Source organism: Sinohyriopsis cumingii, unplaced genomic scaffold (genome assembly GCF_028554795.1).
Source record: "Sinohyriopsis cumingii isolate HCF-2022 unplaced genomic scaffold, ASM2855479v2 utg002115l, whole genome shotgun sequence".
NCBI classification, from domain to species: domain Eukaryota; kingdom Metazoa; phylum Mollusca; class Bivalvia; order Unionida; family Unionidae; genus Sinohyriopsis; species Sinohyriopsis cumingii.
Genome location: NW_028316133.1, coordinates 184,401 through 211,509, shown reverse-complemented (window position 1 = coordinate 211,509; position 27,109 = coordinate 184,401). Strand labels below are relative to the sequence as shown.

Below are 27,109 nucleotides of genomic sequence, written 5' to 3'. Positions count from 1 at the left end.
GGCCATAAATTTACCTTTGCAATGTTCAAGGTGACACCTGTCTTATAAAAGGCAGCCAAAATCGGCAATTGTAAAAAAAAGTCATACTGAGACAATTCAAATTAGAAACTTTGGGAATACACCAAGTTTTGACTATCATAACAAGAGGCCCACGAGAAGCTTATGCTTATGCAGTAATGCAAGAACACAACCCTATGCAAATTATTTCCAGGTGAAAAATCTCAGTGACATCATTTTTTATTGTTCTTAATAGAAATCTTTTACCTTCATCTTAGAAAGCATGTGAAGATAAGTAATGAGACAGTGAAAAATGTGTTTGTATTCTCAACTTTACAATGACTGACTGAAGAACCTTATACCAGTCTGGTAAAAGTAATCAATGAATAATTTTACCAGACTGTCATATGGTGATCTCACTGGGCTATGCAAAAGTCTGCTCAAAAAAAACTTTTAAAATAATGGTCTCTCAAAAGTGGTGGTCTGTCATTGGAGGTAATTTCTCTATATAACAACATAGTTCTTAGACTGAGTATATGGTCTCTCAAAACATTAAGGTCATTCATAAGGGTGGTCAACACATGCACGCACGCACACATGTACACACACACACACACACACACACACACACACACACACACACACAGGTAAATATATTACATTTTGTACCAACATTGAATAATTTCAAGTTATTTAATAAGCTTCACACACACACACACACACACACACACACAGAGAGGTAAATATGTCATATTTTGTGCCAACATTTAATAATCTTGAGTCATGGGTGAGTAGCAGATTTTTCACTTCTGTCCTGGAAATGCACATAATTTCAACATGGCTATGGATGAATGGAGCCAGAAAATTTCTGGTCCTTTTTTTGAGTACAAGTTATATCAGAAACCAGGAAGTTATGAATCTGTAAAAATGAACTGGCTCATAACTTGAACAATGCACAAGCAATTACAATGAACAATGATGACTATGTCCTCATCTCATGATAACAAAGTCAAGGTGCAGTAATGGTGTCGCCACCAGCTCTATTGGTCAGAATTCACTGTAAGATAAAAACAGATGAGACTATTTTTATATATCTGTCAAGATGAATCATTTAAAATTAGGGCCCAAAAACATTCAGTTAAAATTAAGGTCCAAATATTGTATTTCCAGTTAAAATCAGGGTCCAAATCCAGTTAAAATTATGGTACATATACCTCCAACCAATTATAGGCTCCAAATACCTTCAATTAAAAGTTGGGTCCAAATGCATCCAGTTAAAATTATAGTCCAAATAATGTATACCTCCAGTAAAAATTCCTCTTTTTTTAATAGACTGCCTGACAAATATTGGCAACTTCTAGTTATTGGTGTCATGTTGTCAGTGAAGTGCAGAGAAAAGGAGAATCCTGAAGAAAGTGGCAACATTGGATGGGTTTTCATTTACCCTTACACATGCTGAAACAAGGGTTAAAAATAAGGACTGCTGATGTGCTTAGTTTGTGCAACAATGCTACAATTAAAGGAATTCTAACTTAAAGTTTCTGTGAACCATAGATATTTAGCACAAAATATAAAATAAAAAACTAAATGTCTAATATCTAATAAAGCTGACTGAAAGTTTATTACATTTATCTTGGCCAGTAGCTTCTCGTGGGTCAGTTGTTCTTTCTGAGGGTTTTCCGGGTTCTTCCTCCACCATTAATACTGGCCGCCATGTATAGCCTATTGTGTGCTGAAAAATGGCGTTAAACCGTACAACAACAACATTCATCTTGTTTATTACATTTATCTTGAGAAGTACTCCAGACTCCCATCTAAGCTTAAGTGAACTTATCCTTATTTGATAACAGTCACCACAAATAGGCCTTTGAAGAAAAAGATAACTCATCTGTAGGAAGACTTGTCAAACAAGAGTTTGACACAAACTGTGTTTTGCACTATGCAGTTTTTGACAAAAATTTCATGCTGATGACCTCATTGCCTGTAATGGTGAATCGTAACATTCAGCACCTACCTGCATGAGGTTACCATGATTCACAGAAACGAAAAGAATGCCAAGTTTAATGCAAGTTTAAACCTGCATTAAAATATATATGAAATCGTATGGTTTTCAGATGTTCCAATATTGCCTAAAATACAAGTTTGGAAACCCATAAAAGCTTGCCATGAAGATTTAAGCTCTTTCCCTAATGTACTGGTTGCTTCATTCATTGATTTTTAACATCACTTTCAGAACTTTATTGGTTCTGTCATCCACAGCAAAAGGGAGCCAAATGCCATTCCCACAGATTCATTTAAGCACCTGATCCGGGTTGGTCTGGGTGGGTATCAAACCAAGGACACTTGGATTATAAGTCAGATGCTCTACCAAGTGAGTGAGCTACAATGACTACAACACTGGAACATGGCAGATGATTCAATGTTAATACCAACGAGTGCTTAAAAATGTTAACATCTGGCCAACTCCATGTTGCTAAATTTCATCATATGCACTTAGATAATGTAAAAATAAAAAGGAAAAAAGTTACCTCCACTTGTCATTTTTGGGATTTCACCAATTTGGAGGTGCATTCGCTTCCAGCATGATTTTTATTGAGGAATAATAATATAATAGTAAGTCCTCTAGTGAAAATCCTATGTCTATATGACCATCTGTTCAGATAAGTACTGATAACAAGATTTTCAAGATGGCTACCTTGGCAGACATACTGGAGGTATGAGCAACCACAAACTACATATCATAACAAGTATTTTAGTGAAAACTCCCATGTCGATATGATTGTCAATTCTAGAGACTGTTTTGTCCTTGGCTTGGTGCTTAACAGCACAGCAATATAAGTAGGTCATTCAGCGCTGAGGTAAGTGGCATAAAGTGCCCTGCCCAAAGTCAGGTCATGGTAGCTGCCATAGGTTGATTCAACTATAGCATTAAAACCCACATGCTTTCTGTCACAAGTCCTGCATGCTAACCACTCAGCTACCATGGTTCCTCAATTCAGAAGAAGAAGCCACAGCAAGATTTTAAAATGGCCACCAAGGTCATTAAACGGATTTGAACAATTTTTTTATTTGGAATAAGATAACGGGTATTTTAGTGAAACTCGATGTCAATATGACCATTCAAAGATGGTCTCCTTGCAGCCATATTGGATGTCAGATTAGCACCATTTTGCTTCAGGACCAAGTAAATGTCATAAGAAGTCTTTTACTAAGTCTTTCAGAAAAAAATCCAATATCAATATGACCATCTGAAGTCTTTTAATAAGTCTTTCAGAGAAAATCCTATATCAATATGACCATCTGAAGTCTTTTAATAAGTCTTTCAAAGAAAAATTAGGTCAGTGTGACCACCTGAAGTCTTTCAAAGAAATAATTAGGTCAGTGTGACCATCTTTTTAAGAGAAATATTTATTGTAGCATTTATAAAATACCCATCTTCATTTCAGACCGAGTCCCAATAAGAATACTTTTCGTGAAAACTCAATGTCAAATTTGACCGTTTAGTCTTATGGAGTAGCAGTAACAAAATTTTCACGACTTCCAGTATGGTGATAATACTATTTGTAATACAGGCACCATTTTGATTTAGGACCATCTAGACGGACGAAGAAGCCTTTTAAATCGTATGTCAATACGACCATTGTGACAGCCATATTGAATGTCATTTTTCATTTAGTACCAATTACATATCGTAAGTATTTTAGTGGAAACCCCAGGTTTTTACAATGAACCATTCAGGAGAAGCAGTAATAAGAAAAAATTTTCAATATGTCTGCTGCTGTGGAACCATATAGGATGTTAGACTGGCACCATTTTCATTTAGGAGCAAGTAGGCATCATAAGATGTCTTTTAGTGAAAGCCCAATTGTCAATATGACCATTAGTTCAGGACAGAAAAAAAGCAATATGTTCCAGATGGATGCCATTGTGACCATATTGGATGTCTGAATGGTACTACTTTCATTCAGGACCTGAATAGACATTTAAAAAGTCTTTTAGTGAAAAACCTTTATCACTGTGGACATACATTCAATAGATCGGGGCCGAGTGGTCTAACGCGCTCTCCGTTACGGATCACTGCCATCTCACCTCTGTCTGCGTGGGTTCAAGTCTCGGATTCTGCCAATGTGGGTATGTGAGAAAGCTTGCTAGTAGCTTCCCGTGGGTCGGTGGTTCTTTCTGGGGTTTTCTTGGGTTCTTCCTCCACCATTAATACTGGCCATGATGTATAGCCTATTGTGCTGAAAAATGGCGTTAAACCCCACAACAACAACAACATTTAATAGAAGTAGCAATAACATTTTCAAGATAATCACCATGGTGGCCATATTGAATATCCGATCAAAACCAAAATCATTTTCAGTTGAAGGCTTTAAATGAATCTAGTGTCAATATGGCCATCCATTTGGAAGAAACAATAGCAAAATTTTCCGTATGGTTCCTGGCACCATTTTCATTTTGGATCAAATAGACCTCTGGATGAATGTGTGTGCAAAGGTTCATGGCAACCCTCACGGTAGACTAGGTGATGCAGCAATTAAAAAACTTGTGCTAATGGATAAAATGATGGACAACAGTCGATTGGACATGAAATAAGCTCTTCTGGTCCATGAACAGTAACACTAAAAACTGTAAGTGGGTGGGTTACAATATTCAGCTTAAATGCATCAACAAGTCCAAATAGTATTAACAATAAAAACCTGATGTTGTCATAACATCAGATCACAGGAGGGCAAGTGTCCTCACATGGATAATCCTTTTCACATGCATAATCCTTTACATCGTGTATTAAGTTCATAGTTTTTCTACACGCACTGAATGCATGTCAACTGCATGACACTGTCTTAATATTCTGACTCTATGGCGGAGATCTACCGCATTCTATTTGCTGTAAAGGAGACTAATAACGGTTCCCTATACATCTTTTTTTTCCCCATCCCAAGTCTTTAAAACGCTAATTATAAATGAAAATGACTCAACAGTTTACCTGAAAGAGTATGTCTCCATGACAACCTTGTCTACATGTCATAATAAAACAATTGGTTATTTCACAGTTTGATAATTAAAATCAGATTCAGAACAAAGAACCTAAAAAATAGTTATATCTGATCACTTTTCGAACAGGAAAGAACATAAGCACAAACAAGAAATCTGTCCGAATTGTGGCAACATCTTTTGCAATTATGATGCATTTGAAAAGCAAATTTGTAAGTCAAACAAGAGGCACAGATGCCTTAAATTTCTCAGAAAATAGCGAAAATCAAACCTGACCCAGGTTTCCTAAAATGAACTTCATACCTAATTTGGTTTCAATCAATTAAGTCCTTCAAATTACATGTATTAAGTGGAAATAAAATTTTTGATTGACAATATGTGGAAATGGATACAGGTAACACAATATGACCCTGCCATGTATTTTGTGGAAATGAATATAGGTATCGCTATATTACTATATCAACCTGTAGCATATCTTGTGGAAATGGATATAGGTATCGCTATATGACCCTGTCACATGTCATGTTGAAATGAATATAGGTACATGTATTACTATATGACCCTGCCATGTGGAAATGGATGTAAGTATCACTATATGACCCTGTCGTGTGGAAATGGATATAGGCATCGCTATATGACCCTGTCATGTGGAAATGGATATAGGCATCGATATATGACCCTGCCATGTGAAAATGGATATAGGCATCGATATATGACCCTGCCATGTGGAAATGGATATAGGCATCGATATATGAGCCTGCCATGTGGAAATGGATATAGGTATCGCTATATAACCCTGCCATGTGGAAATGGATATAGGTATTGCTATATGACCCTGTCATGTGGAAATGGATATAGGTATCGATATATGAGCCTGCCATGTGGAAATGGATATAGGTATCGCTATATGACCCTGCCATGTGGAAATGGATATAGGTATTACTATATGACCCTGCCACATGGAAATGGATATAGGTATCACTATATGACCCTGCCATGTGGAAATGGATATAGGCATCACTATATGACCCTGTCATGTATCTTGTGGAGGCACATGAGAATAAATGTCCTGTACACTCATATTTATGCAGAAGTCTTTAATTATGTTGCAAACAAGATCCCCCATGTCTAAACAATAATTCCATTTCATTTCCTTCTCATTTAAAAATATAGCTCCCAACATGTTCCAAAGCGTAACAAGACTTAAGTGGGGCTCTAGATAAGAATATAATGACTTGGGTATTTTACTCCCTGGTCTGGATCTAAATTTTGCTTTTATTTTCAATGAATTTGATGGGATATGTTGTGAATACTGCAAAACACAAAACCAGACTGAGTCTTGATCATCAGGAGCTTAAATATGCCCTTTATAATGCACAAAATCACTTAGTGACCAAGGTTAATTCAAGGTGCATTCGAGTATATAACTCTATTTAATCTAGAGTTCTCATCAAGTACTATCATTTCAAATGTGCACAGAACATCTGGAACTTGACCCAACGGCATAGTTTATATTTGTCAAATGCACCATCATAAAACATGGACTCTCTTTACAGCAACAGCAATAGGCTGTTAGCTTGGGACTAACACTTAAAATTAAATTGTTCTGCATAATTTGAACACATTAAACAATTTCTTTATGCATACATGTATTTAGTAAATTTTTGTAAATTATATAAAATATATGTACAATGCTTACCGACAGGTCTGCTTACCAGCAGTTGTTTTAATGGCTTTACCTCCTCATAAATACTCAGAAAATTGCTTTGTTGTGTTAATTTTTGGCATGGACCATAGAAAATTGCTTTGTTGTGTTATCTCTGGCATGGACCATAGAAAATTGTTTTGTTGTGTTATCTTTGGCATGGACCATAAAAAATTGCTTTGTTGTGTTATCTCTGGCATGGACCATAGAAAATTGCTTTGTTGTGTTATCTCTGGCATGGACCATAGAAAATTGCTTTGTTATCTCTGGCATGGACCATAGAAAATTGCTTTGTTGTGTTATCTCTGACATGGACCATAGAAAATTGCTTTCTTATGTTAATCTTTGGAATGGATTGTAGTCCATCGCTACTCAGAAAACTGCTTTCTTGTGTTAATCTTTGGCATGGATTGTAGTCCATCGCTACTCAGAAAACTGCTTTCTTGTGTTAATCTTTGGCATGGATTGTAGTCCATCGCTACTCAGAAAACTGCTTTCTTGTGTTAATCTTTGACATGGATTGTAGTCCATCGCTACTCAGAAAACTGCTTTCTTGTGTTAATCTTTAGCATGGATTGTAGTCCATCGCTACTCAGAAAACTGCTTTCTTGTGTTAATCTTTGGCATGGATTGTAGTCCATTGCTACTCAGAAAACTGCTTTCTTGTGTTAATCTTTAGCATGGATTGTAGTCCATCGCTACTCAGAAAACTGCTTTCTTGTGTTAATCTTTGGCATGGATTGTAGTCCATCGCTACTCAGAAAACTGCTTTCTTATGTTAATCTTTGGCATGGATTGTAGTCCATTGCTACTCAGAAAACTGCTTTCTTGTGTTAATCTTTGGCATGGATTGTAGTCCATCGCTACTCAGAAAACTGCTTTCTTGTGTTAATCTTTGGCATGGATTGTAGTCCATTGCTACTCAGAAAACTGCTTTCTTATGTTAATCTTTGGCATGGATTGTAGTCCATTGCTACTCAGAAAACTGCTTTCTTGTGTTAATCTTTGGCATGGATTGTAGTCCATCGCTACTCAGAAAACTGCTTTCTTGTGTTAATCTTTGGCATGGATTGTAGTCCATTGCTACTCAGAAAACTGCTTTCTTGTGTTAATCTTTGGCATGGATTGTAGTCCATTGCTACTCAGAAAACTGCTTTCTTGTGTTAATCTTTGGCATGGATTGTAGTCCATCGCTACTCAGAAAACTGCTTTCTTGTGTTAATCTTTGGCATGGATTGTAGTCCATCGCTACTCAGAAAACTGCTTTCTTATGTTAATCTTTGGCATGGATTGTAGTCCATTGCTACTCAGAAAACTGCTTTCTTATGTTAATCTTTGGAATGGATTGTAGTCCATTGCTACTCAGAAAACTGCTTTCTTGTGTTAATCTTTGGCATGGATTGTAGTCCATTGCTACTCAGAAAACTGCTTTCTTGTGTTAATCTTTGGCATGGATTGTAGTCCATCGCTACTCAGAAAACTGCTTTCTTGTGTTAATCTTTGGCATGGATTGTAGTCCATCGCTACTCAGAAAACTGCTTTCTTGTGTTAATCTTTGGCATGGATTGTAGTCCATCGCTACTCAGAAAACTGCTTTCTTGTGTTAATCTTTGGCATGGATTGTAGTCCATCGCTACTCAGAAAACTGCTTTCTTGTGTTAATCTTTGGCATGGACTGTAGTCCATTGCTACTCAGAAAACTGCTTTCTTGTGTTAATCTTTGGCATGGATTGTAGTCCATCGCTACTCAGAAAACTGCTTTCTTGTGTTAATCTTTGGCATGGATTGTAGTCCATCGCTACTCAGAAAACTGCTTTCTTGTGTTAATCTTTGGCATGGATTGTAGTCCATTGCTACTCAGAAAACTGCTTTCTTGTGTTAATCTTTGGCATGGATTGTAGTCCATCGCTACTCAGAAAACTGCTTTCTTGTGTTAATCTTTGGCATGGATTGTAGTCCATCGCTACTCAGAAAACTGCTTTCTTGTGTTAATCTTTGGTACAGACTATATTCAATCCTATGAAGTGAAGTAGAACCAATTTTTCAATTTAACCTTAATTACACTCATTCCTACTTTTATAGCAAAAGTGTGCTCTATTCATTCAGTCTGATTAGGCTTAGGTAAGGTGGATGTAATAATAATATGCATTACAATTCTCAGCTCACAGTACAACTATTAAGCTTTCTGAATGAAGACTGAACCTGCCATCCTTTCTTTACAAACCTCCACTGTATTAACAGTACTTCCTCATAATAATTCTGTTTTTGGTAGTTACTTAATATACCACCATACAGTGAGACTACCTTGTAATGAAGTACATGATACAGCACTCCCTCATTATAATGCTGTCCATGGAAATCAGTGTACCACCTTATAATGAAGTACATATGGCACTCCCTCATTATAATGCTATCCATCGAAGTCAGAGTGTTTCACCCTATAGTGATACCACCTTATAATGACATACATGATATGGCACTCCCTCATTATAATGCTATCCATGGAAGTCAGAGTGTTTCACCTTATAGTGCTACCACCTTATAATGACATACATGATATGGCACTCCCTCATTATAACAATGTCCATGGAAGTTACAGTGTACCATCTTATAATGAGACCACCTTAAAATGAAATACATGATACAGCACTCCATCATTATAATGTTGTTCTTTGGAATCGTACATAACACCTTTTAGTGAGACTGCCTTAATGAAGTGAACTAAACATAATTTCAGTATTACGTTATAAAATGATGATCTATAATCACATCTGCCTTATAACAGGAACCATTGTTATAATAAAGGGAGTGCTGTACTGGTAAATTTAAAACAATTTATGATTGGCATAGTTACTACTTTCAGATGTTTTGCTAACATTTTGTATTCCATGTCGATGACACAATTCAAGAACTGCAGCAAAGCAGGGAGAGGATTTTAGTAACATTAGTGGAACAGAGTCAATGAACCACTGAAAATTTGTCCCAGTGACCTACTTCTAGTATTTTGGTCATACTCCTCTGGGAGATTTCTGTATATATTTCATCCCAGAGGTATTTACCCCTTTTTTTCTGCTTACATGAAGACAGCTTTGGAATTTCCATTTTAAAAATTCCAGTGGCAAGACCACTGATATGCAGAATTTTTCCAAGTTCAACATTATTTGTATGCAAACTCGGAACAACAGTTATATCATCAACATGTTTCACCTGCACACATGGGAATCCATGAGGGGAGGGGGCTGCCAAATGCTTTCTCCCCATCCCAAGATTTTTTCTCAATATCCATTGTGCAAAGGTGCAAAGGTACATAAATATATCCCTTTGATTTTAGCTTTGTCCCCACCCACCCCTGATTATGGCTTGCATACCTCCGTCCAGAAAAGTTCTTATGGACGCCAATGTACACAAGGCAACTATGAAAGTCAAGTCATTTAGAAAAAATATCACATGAAATCTTAAGTTTTCTAAAAACACTACTAACCATGCCAAAACCTACCCAACTACTAAAATACTAATGTCTGCCAATTAGTATTTACTAATGGGGATAAGTGTGTGTGTGTGTGTGTGTGTGATTTAGATTTTTAACGTAGCTTTTAAAAAAAATCAGTCATATCACTACAATGTTTGCAGTGTGACAGTTTTTAGTGATGTCTAGCACTGGGGCATAATGCCGCAGACATGTTGTTGTTGCTGTTGTGGGGTTTAACGCCATTTTTCAACACACGATAGGCTATACATGGCGGCCAGTATTAATGGTGGAGGAAGAACCCGGAAAACCCCGGAAAGAACCACCAACCCACGAGAAGCTACTGGCAAGCTTTCTCACATGCCCACATTGGCTGAATCTTAGACTCGAACCGCCGCAGACAGAGGTGAGATGGCAGTGATCTGTAACGAACAGCGCTTTAGACCACTCGGCCACTCGGGGCCCCCCGCAGACATGTAGCATGATGTCCCACCCAGTCACATTATCCTGACACCAGGCCAACCAGTCCTAACACTAACCTCTTAATGCTGAGCAACAAGTAAGGAGATATTAGTACCATTTTTTTGTAAGTCTTCGACATGACTTGGCCGGGGTTTCAACCCACGACCTCCCGCATCTGAAGCGGACGCTCTAACCACTATGCCACCGCAGCGGTCTAGGGATAAGTAAAAATATTGGTATAAAAATATGATAGCTCTTAAATTAAAAAGTTAGTGGCAGTGTGTAAAAATGGACATATGGTTTGATGCATGACAGGTTGATTGGCTGATACAGTAGAATGGCCATAAGATGCAAACCTTAAAGGTGAGAACTGGGTTGAATATTTTGCAGCAAGTATCTAAATGAAAAGACTAATATATATATATATATATAGAGAGAGAGAGAGAGAGAGAGAGAGAGAGAGAGAGAGAGAGAGAGAGAGAGAGAGAACTTTTGCCTGAACATTATATGACAAAGTCATCAGACCATGGCAGATGCAATGTAAATTTAAGCAGTAAACATGCATTCTGACGTGTTTGGGACTGTAAATCTTCAGGCAATGAGGCTTATGGCAAAGATAAAACACAGGATAAAATGGCTGAATCTTCAACTTAACATACCGTGACAATCTTATAGGTCCATAAAAGTGAAATTAATAACATCTGCAGGTAAAAATTCCAATGTGTACAAATGCCAATGATCAGAGACCATCTTGGGTCCCTAAAAAATATAGACGTCACATCTTGCTGGCTCAAAAAGAAGTGTTAGGAAGTCTTAATATAGTAACCACCAATTTACAAAGCTGTATACCATTACAAATATTATTATTATTATTTGTTGATATTTTAAAGTTTAATAAGATTAAAAAAGATAAAATGCAAAACACTGATTCTGACGTTTATGTTAAGTTCATTTTGAAAAAATACCCATAGTATATAATACCATGCCCTAGCCTTATATTCCATACAAATACCATCTCCACTTGCTTATAAGCAGAAGCAAACTTTAAACAACAAAGATCCTGATCCGCTGTAGCATAATGCCCCTGTCAATCAGTGTCTATAATGTTTGTTCTATTAATTACTCCTAACAAACTGCATAGACCTAGATCTACTGGTGCAATATGCAATGGGAGATCAGGGTCTGTGCAGTTTGCAACTGGACTTGACTTACAAGCATGCTATGTATGGTAAATTGAAACAAGATCTAGGCCCCTGTTTAGTACAACATGAACTGCCATTTGATTTACCCTTGGATTTTGCCCTTGTTCCAATGTAGTACCTCTTGGTAGGTGTATAGTAAACTTTATATCTGCATAATACAGTAAAACCTGTCTTGAAAGACCAATGTTATGTGAGACCACCTGTCTTGAGAGACCACATTTTCAATGCACAATTGTATTATGTTGCATTGTGACTTGTTATGAGAGACCACCTGTCTTGGGAGACCATACTTTTTGGGCCAAAAAAGGTGGTCTTTCAAGACAGGTTCTGATATATACTACCTGCATTAATGATGAAAACTTATAAATGTGAATGTTTACCATTACATGTACTAACAGTGTTGGGGCCCCGAGTGGCTGAGTGGTCTAAAGCGCTCACCATTACGGATCACTGCCATCTCACCTCTGTCTGCGTGGGTTTGAGTCTCAGGTTCTGTGAGAAAGCTTGCCAGTAGCTTCTTGTGGGTTGGTGGTTCTTTCTAGGGTTTTCCCGGGTTCTTCCTCCACCATTAATACTGGATGCCATGTATAGCCTATCTTGTGCTGAAAAATGGTGTTAAACCCCACAACAACAACAACTAACAGTATTATTTCTTATCTAAGGTGGGGCTTTAAGTAATACAAATCTAACAACCAAAGCATTGTCTTGCAAACGTAGGCAGTACACTCTGCTTGTATGAGCAAAAACATCGGAGACAAAGTGTTAGATTCATTTGTTGTATGCTGTACTTCTCCCTCATATAAAAAGATGCTTCCTTAGTAAAATGAGCAAATTCATCTGGCTTGTATGCTGGAATCCCCAAATGAGCCATTAAAAGAAAATGTCCTCTTATGACCCTCATCTGATAGTTCACAGTATATATAGCAGGAATGGGGCCTTTTATGATTGTTCCTAGAAATACAACTTACTTTCAGCAAATGAGGATTTTGCAATATATTAAAATAGGAATTATCAATGAAAGAACATAAAGATGTGACTCAGTTTGTGGAAGCATTAATGCTTCCAATATCTGGAGCTTGGGAAATTATTAGGGACCTTTTCTGAACAAAAACTGAAATATCTTGAGTGCTGTAAATCTTGCTTTCGTAAACATGCCATTTAGAAGGGAAAATGTGCTTCTATTCTTTTGTGCAACATGAAAAGTGGTCACCATACTAAGCATGTCCAAAATATACATTATTATTCTGGTATTATATCGCACAGATCACATGGGAGTTTTGTCTCAATGCTCAAAACCCAGTAAAACCCCAGAAATAAAAGTATTAAACAAAGCTATACAGCAGGTAAGTGCAACTTTTGACGAAAAAACCTAAATCTCAATCATCAAGCATAATAACATTTGATAAATTTCTTTTATGTTTTTTGTGGTACATACTCATAACACACATTTCAAGATTGGAAGATATTTCTAAACTACTGATTACATTTAAAAGCAGAAATAATTTGGAGATCACAATTATTACGTACATGACATGTTCCTAATGATCCTTCACACAACAAAGCATTAACCGTTCTTTAAATTTGGAACTGTCTCAAAGTTATGCCTGCATTTAAATAAGGCATTCTTGTATTAAATCCTCAATAATTTTTATAGAACCTGACATGCTTCTGCCTCCATTATTTCAAGGGGAAAAAATGATGGTTCAGTTGGTAGATTGATGGACTCGTAATCCAGGGGTCATGGATTCAATACCCACCCAGACCTGTCCAGGTCCGCTGACTTGCTAAAGGTAACTCATTCCTGTTTCCATGGCAGGATGTAGAATATAATGTGCTAAAAGTCTTATTAAAAGCAACACACAAAAACACCGAAACGTATCACTTAGAAAACTTTTAAAGCCGCCAAAGCCTTTTAACCAATTGGTAATGATACAGTTACAATAATTAAATCATTATTTATTATGGTCAAATATGACCTTGATTATACAGTTATAAGTTTGATGACATTTTTTAAGCTCAATATTAGGAATTTTCCCATGAATTTTGTAGTATATTATCTTTTGTTACACATTCCCTTATTTCCAGCATATTACTGTTTGTCACACATTCCCATATTCCCCATTTATTATCTTTTGTCACACATTCCCATATTTCCAGTATATTTTTATCTTTTGCCACACGTTCCCATATTCCAAGTATAATATCTGTTGTAACTTATTCCCTTAGTTCAGTATATTTTGTCACACATTCCCATATTCCCAGCATATTATCTTTTGACATACGTTCCCTTATTTCCAGTATATTATCTTGTGTCACACATTCTCATATTCCCCCATACACTATCTTATGTCATGTTTATCTATTTGACACATTCTAATTTAATCAAAGTAACAGTATGAGTCACAAAAGCTATTATATGAACCTCAATTTAAAGAATTTTTCCTAACAACATTTAAAATTATGAAATATGTTTATATCCAGGACATAAATTATGTTTCAAAACTTAATCTCAATTCTTTTAATAAATTACTTTCAATTTTATTTATACTTGGTTTTAATAAACAGAGTAATCAGTAAAAATAAAAATACCAGCCATTGAGACTGCTCTTATGCAATTATTTTCAACACATAAGCATAATCTTCAGTTGCTCTTGCCAAAGGATCACAGTACCTGCCTTCACTGTTGTACAAACAAGACATGTTTAGACTGACCTTCAAAGCGAACGAAGACCACTTTTTCTGTTGCCATCTTTGCTTGCAGTGGGAAAGAGAACAAGAGAACAAAATGTTTTGATAAACTGTTTCTCTGTTAACATGACATGGTCCTTCCAAAACAAGATTTTTAAGCTGATGTATTGCACTGTCTTCCTGACCCCACATCACCTGATGAATCTGGATAACTGATGTTTTACTGTATTTTACACTGACTGTGCAATAATTTAGAACATACTGAGACAAATAAAGATATAGCTGTATCCACTACATATCCTCATGCTTTTTATTACATCCCCCAACCTACCAAAACCCTCTCTTGACTGACCCAAGGGTCACAACCCAAAATCTGTAAAATTTCCCTCTTACAAATACGTGTACAGATATTATTTTTTTTACAAATTATTCTAAAATGCCATTGTAACAGTAACTGTTGTATAGCTGACCACAGGAGAGGGACTGAAAACTCTACCCATTATTATCACATGGGCAACCTATGTAACAAGTTTGATCATTTGGACCCATCCTGCTCAAATGGACCAACAAACAGATGGATGATATCAAAATATTGCCCTGCCAAAGCATAGGGATAAAAAGGACTGGTTACTGAATCAAAGAAGCCCACTTGTTAACACTTACAAACATATACCTATACACCGATTTTAATATATAATGTGACTCAGACGTAAAGGTAAAATAATAATCACATGGATAACAATAAACCATAAAACTTTTGCAGTTTTATTCCACAGGTAACAAGAAATTTTTCATGACAACTGATCACAAGCTCTGATTCCATTTTAAAATGATAAGTTATGAATATATCAGATAATTTTTCTAAAATCGTCTAAACTTTTGTTATGCAGTACAGCAGCATGCCCATTATCATTCAATCAAGAGTCAAATGCATGACTTCCCATCCCTATTTGCAGATTCTCTCCTCCATAATGACAGACAACCATTTCCATAGATGAGAATGAATTTTCAATCCAATCGCTGACACCAACTAAATGAGCTCTTCTTTATGAATATTTTTCACTGAATTTTCTAAGCATTCATATCTTGTGAGAAAAAATTGAGTCACAGTGACTTATATTGGCCGTAATACATGTAGCACTACTTCAAATGCAAACAAAGTTGAAGTTCACATGACTGCACTCTAGATATGACTTTCTTTTTAAAAACGTTAAATTATATAATTTTGAAGGCAGATATGCACACATGACCTGATTATTTCATGACTGTCTACCTAATAATTTGTAAACTTCTTTTGAGAAAATATTATCAGTCAAAAAAATTAATCTTCAAGATAAAACTTGAACATTTTGCAGCAACTAAAAGCCCACTTTCTCAAGTGCAATCCCGATAATATTCCACAAGGCCTTGCTGTATTAAATGCCTAACCTTTTGCCAAGACTATAGTAGACAATTCTTCAGAAAGCCCTGCTTTCTTAACTTTTAATAGAGAGTATAGCCACATGTCAATGTCATACAGACTGATCTTGAATGCATGACTTCCCATCTCCATTTGCTGATTCCTTCATCCATAATAACAGACAACCATTCCATGGATAAAAATGGACTTTATTTCCAACCCTAGCACCAATATCACCTAGTTCTCCTTGGTGACCTCCTATCCTTGGCAGTTCACCAGTGCATAGACAAGGTGCTAATTACCAGGTTTTAAAAAAATCAATATACAAGAAGTGAAGACAGACTCTGGGAAGGAGAGGAAAATGATAAACAATTACAGCAATAGGAGGCAGGAAACAAGAGACAATTCCAATGAATCATGCAAGGTCATGATCCTAATTATTTGTTCAGATAAGCCAATGATAAGATTACAGTGGTTTCAATCACTGAAAACAATGGTCAAGCATGAAACAATGGCTTTCCTGGCTTTCATCAATAACTTTTACTTTCAACTTTGTAATCCTTTTGAAGTATGACAAACTTAATGCATATGTAATAAAAACACAAGATATTAAAAAATGACTATTTACTGGGTGTAATGTAAACTCCAACTGTAAACAACATTATAAGACCAAGATGAAGTGTTGCAAATCAAGGTCAAAATCTCTTCATTTACAAACTTTCCCATTATAAAGTAAGTATAATAGCCTGCCCTCACCATATACCCTTAATTATAATACTTTTTCCCCACTTGTATAAAATAATCAGGATACAACATTCCCTCACAATAAGGTCTTCATTAGACATCTTTTCCATTATATAAATGTAAACATAACACAGCCTTCCCTTACTACAGGCCCTTCATTACAATACTTTTTCCCACATAAAATATACATGAAACAACATTCCCTCACTATATGGCCTTCATTAGAACACTTTTCCATTATAAAAGGTAAACATAACACAACTTTCCCTCACTGTAGGCCTTTTATTATAATACTTTTCCCACTTGTATAAAATAAACATGATACAGTATTCCCTCACAATGAGGCCTTCATTATAACACTTTTCCATTATATAAAGTTAAATATAACAACATTCTTTCACCAAAGGTCCTTCAATAAAACACCTTTCCACATTATATAAACTAAACATATATAATTCCCTCACTATAAGACCCTTAATTGTAACACTTTCAATTATAAAGATAACAATGATATAGCATCCCCCAATATAAGACTTTCCATTAAAATGTTTGTCACTGTATAACATACGATACAGCATTTCCTCATTACAAGGCCTTCGTTTATAACACTTTTTCCATGTACAAGATAACATGATACAGCATTCCCTGAATATAAAGCCCATCATAATAACACTTTTCCTATTATATAAAGACAAACCTGATACAGCAATCATTCAATATATGGCCCTTTATTATAATACCATTACTGTTATATAAACCAGGAGGGGTCATGGATCTTTTTCATTATGTAGTAGTGACATTATATGCATCATATATTTCATTATAAGGCAGTCTCATTATAAGGTGGTCTCACAGTAATCAAGGCTTTAAAATGCACTTACTGAATACCTAGTACTGCTCAAAATTGGCAATACTTGCCCATAACACTTTATGTTTTGCAAGTTTTATACTCAACAATCTTGCCATAGTAAATGTATCAGTACCTTTATTCAGCATTTATATGTACCAAATTTTGCTAATAGATAAATGAATGCTGTTTTATTTATCATCAAACAATCCTTTATTTCCCATTACATACATATACAAATAACAAAATCAGTTATTTCCATCTTGTAAGCAATGTCAAGGTCAGTCTCACAATATCTCACACATGATAATATGAATATCAACTATTTCAAGCTTGTGTTGACAAACAGAGAATAAAATGTTTATATTTTAATAATAATATTTGTACATATATGAAATCAGCCTACCTTTAGGTCCCATCTGATACCATGGCAGTTTTAAGAGCACAGAAATGAGCCAAGCTCACAGACTCTAAACAACTGGCTTGTCAAATATTTATTTTTATGATGTCACCAATTTCAAGGTTACAAGGTGATTTTTATTAATATAACTTGTATGATTTCTTTGGCAGGTACATTTGGAAATTAACAGCACTTGTCCCTAATAAATTAACCATCTGGATTCCATTAAAACTGCAACTCATGTACTGAACATTTAGCAGCCACAAACAACATTTATCTGCCATTGTTTATTTGAAAATTTCTAACAGATACGTGATAATTTATATTAATTATTGATAATTTCTATTAATATGTGACAATTTCTATTGATACATGACATTTATCTGCCATTGTTTATTTGAAAATTTCTAACAGATACGTGATAATTTATATCAATTGTTGATAATTTCTATTAATATGTGACAATTTCTATTGATACATGATAATTTCTATTGATAAGAACATTTCTATTGTCTATGTGATAAGAACAAGAGACCAAATATAGACTTACTCTAGAATATTATTAAATGGATAAAAAACAAGTGTTCTCAAATCATTCACAAAAGTTGATTTGAAAAGAATGTGTGGATGCATTTCAAGGTGACCTACAAGATGAAAAAGGCATGAGTGGACACAACACTTCCATGTAAGAATCAATGAGTGAATTCATTAATATTAGAATATTTCAGTGATGGACTGTGTTAACTTGTTTTCTTCATGCATTTAAAATTAGAGCTTCCAGAGAACTTTAAATGGGAAAGTAAATAAAGAAAAATAATATATCTGAAACATGATTAAAAAATCTGTTCACATGTTCTGTTCTATGCTGTGCAATTTTTCAGGTCAAGGGCTTGCATATAACATCCTCTTCCCTCTTAAACTCTATTTACAAAAACCCTTATCTGCCTATTCATTTATCTATTCATCTTTATATAGGTATATGTCTGTCTTTACTCCTAACTAACCCTTGTTTTCTCCTCAACATAGCCACTTGTATGTATCATTTACCTATCCATCTACATGTATTAATTACATAATAAAATCAACATGTATTATTTATCCATTTTTATGTCTTATTTACATATCCATCTACATGTATTATTAACATATCCATCTACATATATTACTGACATATCCATCTACATGTATTATTTACATATCCATCTACATGTATTATTTACATATCCATATACATGTATTATTTACATATCCATCTACATATATTATTTACATATCCATCTACAGGTATTATTTATATATCCATCTACATGTATTATTTACATATCCATCTACAGGTATTATTTACATATCCATCTACATGTATTATTTACATATCCATATACATGTATTATTTACATATCCATCTACATATATTATTTACATATCCATCTACAGGTATTATTTATATATCCATCTACATGTATTATTTACATATCCATCTACAGGTATTATTTACATATCCATCTACATGTATTATTTACATATCCTATATTTACATATCCATATTTATCCATTATTTAATATCCATCTATATGCATTATTTACATATCCATTTACATGTATTATCTACATATCCACCTAAATGTATTATTTACATAAAAATCACTACATATTATTTACATTTTAAAAAATTATTCCTTGAATTATCAACATATGATTTACAGATGCAACAAAGAAAAAATGAAAAAAAGTTCTGAATGTGTAAAATAAATATAAAGCTATTTCCTAAAAACATGCCATATTATTAACTGATTTTAATTATTTTTGTTGGGTGTGAAAATATCTTGTGATATTTTTTGAGCAAGCTCAAATCTCCCAAGGGGAAGTTCAATTATACAATCATCCTACCTTGGGCAAGCCAGCTTTCATACAATTTATAAAGTACTATAGTGCAGACTGGGAGCAATTTATAAAGCCCTGTTCTATGGCTCCCATGGTCAGTGGTGTAATAGGGGAGTACTATACTGTAGACTGGGAGACTGCTTATACTGATGAGAAGTGGTTTCTACCTGGTAATGTCAAATGAATAATAATCCAAATCTAACTTCAAACACATGCATTAAAGTTATATTTTTCATACACTTTTCACTACTTCCTACCATCCAACTTCTTCAAGCCCCATCCCTCGTAGAGTGGTTTCCTCCCACCCCACCTATTCAAGCCCCATCCCACAAAATGTGGCTTCCTCCCACACAACCTCTTCAAGCCTCATACTACATAGGGTGGCTTCCTCACACCCAACCTCATCAAGCCCTATCCCACAAAGGGTGGCATCCTCCCACCAAACCCCTTCAAGACCCATCCCAGAGTGGCTTCCTCCCAACCAACATCAAGTCCCATCCCACAAACGGTGGCTTCCTTCCACCCAACCTCTTCAAGCCCTATACTACATAGGGTGACTTCCTCCCACCCAACCTCATTAAGCCCTATCCCACAAAGGGTGGCCTCTTCCCACCCAACCTCTTCAAGTCCCATCCCACAAAGGGTGGCCTCCTCCCACACAACTTCTTTAAGTCCCATCCTACAAAGGGTAGCTTCAAGTTGAGGACTACAAAGGAATTTTTTGTAGCAAGGTGATTGGGAATGTGGCCTGGACATTAATCTGGGAAGAAATCTGACATACCAAGAAGAAATAAATTGCAGGATAAAATACAAACTGCAATTATTTCTATGCTTTCTAACAAGTTTTAATAGAGACAGTGCACCCCTTAAAACATTTTATTAATGATCAAATCTAAACACAGTTTGTCACCTCTATCTGAAACCAGAACCAAAACAACCTCGTATATAATATAATATAGACTGAACAAGATCACTGAATCACATAAAATCTTCAGTTCCAGAAAATAACCTGGTATTGCATTCAATTCAGTACATGCAAACCTCACTTTTCATTCCAAGTCCAAAAATAAAACCAGGAAAATTAGTGAAATTTAAAGCACTGTTTAAATGTATTACTATAAACTACTTTTCTTACACTCTCAAGAAGATGGTGATCAAAAATTCAAATTTCATGGATATCACTGCATAGGAAACACTACAGAAGTTACAAAATCACATATGAAACTTGACTATGTCACTAAGAACTAAAAAAATGAAAGCAAAGAAGTCAAGTAATGCAGGTCACAGTGACCTATTATTTTCAATAAAGTGCTCCTGTTCAAAATGGACACAAGCATAACTGATGCACTTTTTCATGTTCTATCTCGAAAGAAGCCTAAGAAAATTAGCCTAAAATATAAAGAATCTGTCCTTCTCAAATTCTGCCTAAAAATAATTAAATCCCTTATTAAAAATGCTATGGGGGGGGGGGGGCATTTTCACTCCACTGCCATAAAATATTTAAATGAAACTTCAACATTTTTGGATTTGTACATGTCAAGTTTTTAACACCTACACATACACAGAAATCTGCCAAAAGCTTGGATCCAAATTCATATGCAAGAGACAGACAGACAGAGAGACAGACAAAGACAGAACAGTACATCAGTGTGGAATCACACTCCTTCTCCACAACCATATTAGCAATCACTGCACAAGGGGTGTCATATCATAAGTATACAAAATAAAAATAATATTGTTGATATGATTTTATGTTGTCTGGCACACATGCCCAAACCTCCCCAACTCTGCAGGTATATAAATATGACCACCAAGCACTGTGACACAACAGCAGTCAAATAACTGACTTGTTAATCATGCATGACAGCCACAAAACATGGGGAGCAAAGTCTACACAAGACTCAACTCACCTTAGATAAAGCCAGAAAATCAATATTACAGATCCACTGTAATAAATAACTTTCTAATTGTACCTCTTCTAAAGCTAGATATATTTTATCTGGCATGCACAGTTATCCATGCATGGAAAAAACAGTCTACATAACTGTGCCAAATAACAGTACTGTTATATTCATCTTTCAGATAAAGAAAGACTAAATTAGGGATCAGGTTTGATATTCTGACAGTTAAGTATATCTATATTCAATATATGTAAGTAAAACTTTAATAGTCATCATAAAAGAAAATTGATGTATATGACAATCTGTTGGAAAGAATTCAATATACCGTTAGGTTTTACAGCTGCAGCCAGCCATGCTTGAATTACAACAGGGTTGAACCAGCATCTCACATACATGGTGAAAGTGATTCACTATTGCAAAGGAATTAAAAGAAATTATCAGAAAAGACTCAAGTATACAAAAGAATTACTTACATTATTTTGTAGTCTGCTTGATTCAGCCATGCCTGCCTTTCCAATAGAATAACTGAAGAGCAGTACATGGAAACCCCTAATCTAGAAGTTCCGCATGAGGTGGTGAACTCTGAATTGATAAATTGTCACAGTTGAGGCTCCATATGGGGACAATCATACAAATGGCCAACTGAAAGTATAATTTACTAGGTTTATAGATAAATGGAAGTACTTATGTCCCGATAAGACCTGGAATTCTTTGCTAGTTTTACCAATATTAGTACCCTGTGACAACAGAGGTTCAATGAAGGGAAGAATGCATGAACAGGCGAAATAAATGAAAACAAAGGGTCAATAATTAGACTCAATGAAGATATGTAAAACCATACGCATTACTGTTCAGTCTTCTCATTTAAGCTACACTCTTGATAAAAAAATATGTAAAAGAACAATAAATGAAAGAGTGACAAGTAGAACAGAGGTGGATTTAGGCTGGGATGGAAAAAGCACATCACGTCCAAAAAGTTATCTTAAAAAAATGATAACTGGGCCATTACCAGGCGCTTTGATCTCAATTAATTTTTCTGAGCAAAAGCTTGTAGATGGTAGCAAAATATGTTAGATTTGAATAAACTTTAAAATCTTGAGAGATATATATATATATATATATATATATATATATATATATATATATATATATATATATATAATATATCCCTTACCTTGTGTCTGACCGCTCCGGTGGCCTAGTGGTTTGAGCATCTGCCTCAGATGCGGGAAGTCATGGGTTTGATCCCCGGCCGAGTTATACCAACGACTTACAAAAATGGTTTACTAACAGCTACCTCACGTGGCATTGAGCATTAAGAGGTCAGTGTTAGGACTGGTCGGCCTGGTGTCAGGATAATGTGACTGGATGGGACATCATGCTACATGTCTGCGGTATGATGCCCCAGTGCTAGACATCACTATAAACCGTCACAATGCAGACATCATAGCGATATGACTGAAAAAGTGTTAAAGCTACGTTAAAAATCCAAATCAAACACACACACACACCCTGTGTCTGTCCATCCAACAGTCTTTTTTCTGAAACTCATTAGCGTAATTAGTTCCTGTTTCTGATGGATCGCCATGAAACTTGGTAAATATAATGGTCATCATCCATAGATGCAAATAGAGACAAACCACTCTGCCACTGCAAATTCTGTTAGAGTTATTGCCCTTTTTGCCTTGTACTTTAATGCACTGTATGACACAACCTCACCAATGCAACTGGTCTACCAGTTTGTCATGGACTGCCTTGAAACTTGAAAACAGTTATTGCTCCTTTTGTCTGGTTGCTTAATTAACAGAGTGTATGAGACAATCTAGTTAGTGTAACAAGTCCCACATTATTTGATGCATTGCCATGAAAATTTGTAAACATTGTCATAATCTCAAAATGTGTATACCTAATAACAACTTTCCTCCTGCACATTTTGTCAGTTATTGCCATTTCTGTGTTGCAGCCTAATGACACAATCTCACTGTAAAGATGTACATGCTGACAAATCTTTGTGCTAACAAAGCTTTGTAAGAGTGACTGCCCTTTTTATTTGTAAGGGTTACTGCCCCTTTTTGACATAACAACTGTCTATAATTTGTGACAGAATTTTACAAATAGAACTACTCTTACAGTTTGTATTGTATTGCTGTGAATCTTAGTACATACTATGGTCATCACCAGAACATGCATGTTGATATAATTGCAGTTTCACAAAAGTTATGCACTTACTTTTGACTGGATTCATCTCAATCATGGGGTAAAGGTGGGATTTGGGTTGGGGTGGGGGTATACTATTTGATCAAATTGTTGACCATTCCACTAGTTTTTCCAGAGGGTATCAATGTGTAGTACTGATGCAAAAATGTGGAAACTCTCCTCTGGGTAAACATAAATTGTATCTGATTAAACTACAGACTCAACAGAACAAGCAATAAATCATCATTTTGTTCACTCCATCTACAGGTCTACTCAGAATACTTATTAATACCTTATTAAAACTTATGCTAGCAAGGTATGGTCATTAAGTTCTTCGCGTTTTACATCCCGAGTCATATAAAAATATTGCAAGGAAATACTCTGCATACAAAAATGAATTATTCTATTAACATTTTTCACATGGGTAAAACTTTAAGACCGTCCAAAATTCACTGAGATATTTCCTCATCTTGTGAGATATCATATATATTTCCCAAATCCTTACCGTAAACCCAGGCAACTCACAGATCGAATACCACAAATAGCACCTGACAGACCAATATCATGACCATTTTCCAAGTTGACCTTGGTGCTATCAATTTGACAAACATATAAGGTATGGGCCTGGGTCAAGTTTCATCTCAAAATATCTGTAATGGTAAAAACTGACAGACCAAGTAAGGAAACTTACAGGATCCATTATTATGGCCATGAACTTGAAGCTACAGGTATGACAAAATATATGTAAAACACTACCAAATTATGATATGTATAACAGGTTATGATTTTATTAAAAAAACTTTCACTGATTCTAAAGATATACCCATATATGGATGGAAGTTTCCCTTGTAATGGCCATGTCTTGAAGTAGAGGAAATGGCTATAGTATGTGACTCTGTCTAGTCATGATATATAACTGGTTTTATCAAATATTTTTAGTGGTTTAAAATTTACACATGAGATAAAGATTCCATTTTGCCTTGCTATAACCTTGACCTTGAAGTAGGGAGCATGGTTACGGTATGGAACATCCATAATACACGTTGTATAACTAGATCAAGTTTTATTAAAACTTTTAGAAGTTTAAAATTTACTTTAGAGGTTTAAAATTTATTCTCTCGACAAGGACACAAGTCACATAATTGCATTTTCCCTTGCCATGACCTTGACCTTGAGACAGGGGCATAACTACTGTATGCAACACAGTATTTTGTCAAAGTTTCAAGACTATCTCAGCAGATGTTTCAAAATTATTGACTGAACAAGCCAATGTTGATGGACAACCCGTTATTATTTGCCCATCTTGAGTATAAAGAAATCAATTACAAACCCTTAACATCTCTTCCTGGATTCATCACTGTAGGTATAAGTTGCCATTTCTTCTCCCCCACACATGTACCCCTCTCCAAACCTGTATGATTTCAAATGGTTTTGTGGGGTTTCATGTCATTTTTCAGCACATGATAGGCTATACATTGCAGCAAGTATATTTCGGGAAGGAAGAATCCGGGAAGACCCCTGAAGAACCACCAACCCATAGGAAGATACTGGCAAGCATTCTCAAGTACCAATGTTGGTCATACCAAGAATCATACTCACACAGACAGAGGTGATATGCCTCAGTGATCTGCAACGGAAAACACCTTGAACTATGCAGACACCAGGGTCATGTTTTTGTTGAAAGATGTAGTGACAATGGACATAAACAAACCACACAAAACTGAGGTCATCCTAAAAAGAAAGAGAAAAAAAAATGGTATGCTCTCTCCAACCCAGATGTTAGAACAGCAGGCAGGTAAGTGGATTTTTAAAAAAAATGCATGCTACATAATTTTTAAATGACAGGTAATTATACAAAATAAATCCCTCAAATCATATAGAATAGTCACAGCAATTCTGAAGTGGTCAGTCACAGGACAGTAAGCAGCAATAGTCACAGCAATTCTGAAGTGGTCAGTCACAGGACAGTAAGCAGCAATAGTCACAGCAATTCTTAAGTGGTCAGTCACAGGACAGTAAACAAAGAATATATTAGGATGTACATGCACACTAAATACTTTATATATACTACGGACACCTAAATCATGACTAGTTATCCTTCCTTGTTGTTAAACTTCTAGTAACCTGCATATTAAACAGCTTGACTATCACATTAGATTTTTCTTTCTTTCACTGATATCAATCTTACTGTCATAGAGCCCTGAGTCACAGTTAACACTTTCTTACTTTATTCACTTGCATAATGTTTCCCTTTATCTAGAAGTCTACTGCAATATTACAAGTTTTCCAAAACTAAAATGCACATCCTTCTTTTACAAATAGGGGACAAAACTCAATCTAAAGATAAAACAAACGATTTTTCACTGACAAGAGAAAGAAGAAAAAAAAAACATTTCTGCAGTAAGCAGGAGACTCATGAGAGCCTGATATCACTCATTTCATAAATGTTGCTGCAGCTGACTATGTCACAAGTTCACAGCTGGCTGGAACATGAATAGTAGTCTGTAGTGTTTCAGCTTGAGCAGAGGATTAAGTTTCCAGCAATGTATGGGCCTAAGTCCCACAGCTCTTGACTCCTGTGAACTTCATAGGTGCACTCTTTTGATCATTACAATTGGGGATCAGGAGTGCAGTATCCATTGCCCATGGGATTCTAGGTACAACAGTAAATCTATTCCATACAGAGCCTTATTATTTTCACAAGCTGTTTATATAAAGCCTCAGTGTGTTGCTTTACAAGGGTTTTCCAATGGTTCTTGAAGGTCTTCAATGTTTTCAATAAGTATTTTTTCTAACCAAAATTAACTTTTCTCTATATTTTACTTTTTTTGTTTGTCATTGCATAAAGAAGCACAAATACAGAATAAAAAGCACATAATTAGCATTCCACTACAAGAAAGGGATGGGGGGCCCCGAGTGGCCTAGTGGTCTAAAGCGCTCTCCGTCACAGATCACTGCCATCTCACCTCTGTCTGCGTGGGTTCGAGTCTCGGGCTCGGCCAATGTGGATATGTGAGAAAGCTTGCTGGTAGCTTCTCGTGGGTCGGTGGTTCTCTCCGGGGTATTCCCGGGTTCTTCCTCCACCATTAATACTGGCCGCCATGTATAGCCTATCTTGTGCTGAAAAATGGCATTAAACCCTACAACAACAACAACAACAACAACAAAGGGATGCTACTCCATATGACAACTATTAATGTCAAATGTCACAATTTTATCCGATTTT

The 27,109-nt window shown here is 35.6% G+C and overlaps 1 protein-coding gene across 2 annotated transcripts in view; it reads right to left on the bottom strand.

The window, feature by feature from the left end:
• The window catches only part of LOC149771129 (uncharacterized), a 143,865-nt gene extending 121,617 nt beyond the window's left edge, over nt 1–22,248 (bottom strand). The window contains exon 1 of one of the 2 annotated variants that reach the window (XM_089948836.1): nt 22,161–22,248. The gene's annotated coding sequence lies outside the window, so the exon portion shown is untranslated. The remainder of the gene's footprint in view (nt 1–22,160) is intronic. The other variant, XM_089948838.1, reaches the window with a different exon arrangement.
• Between the last annotated feature and the right edge of the window lie 4,861 nt (nt 22,249–27,109).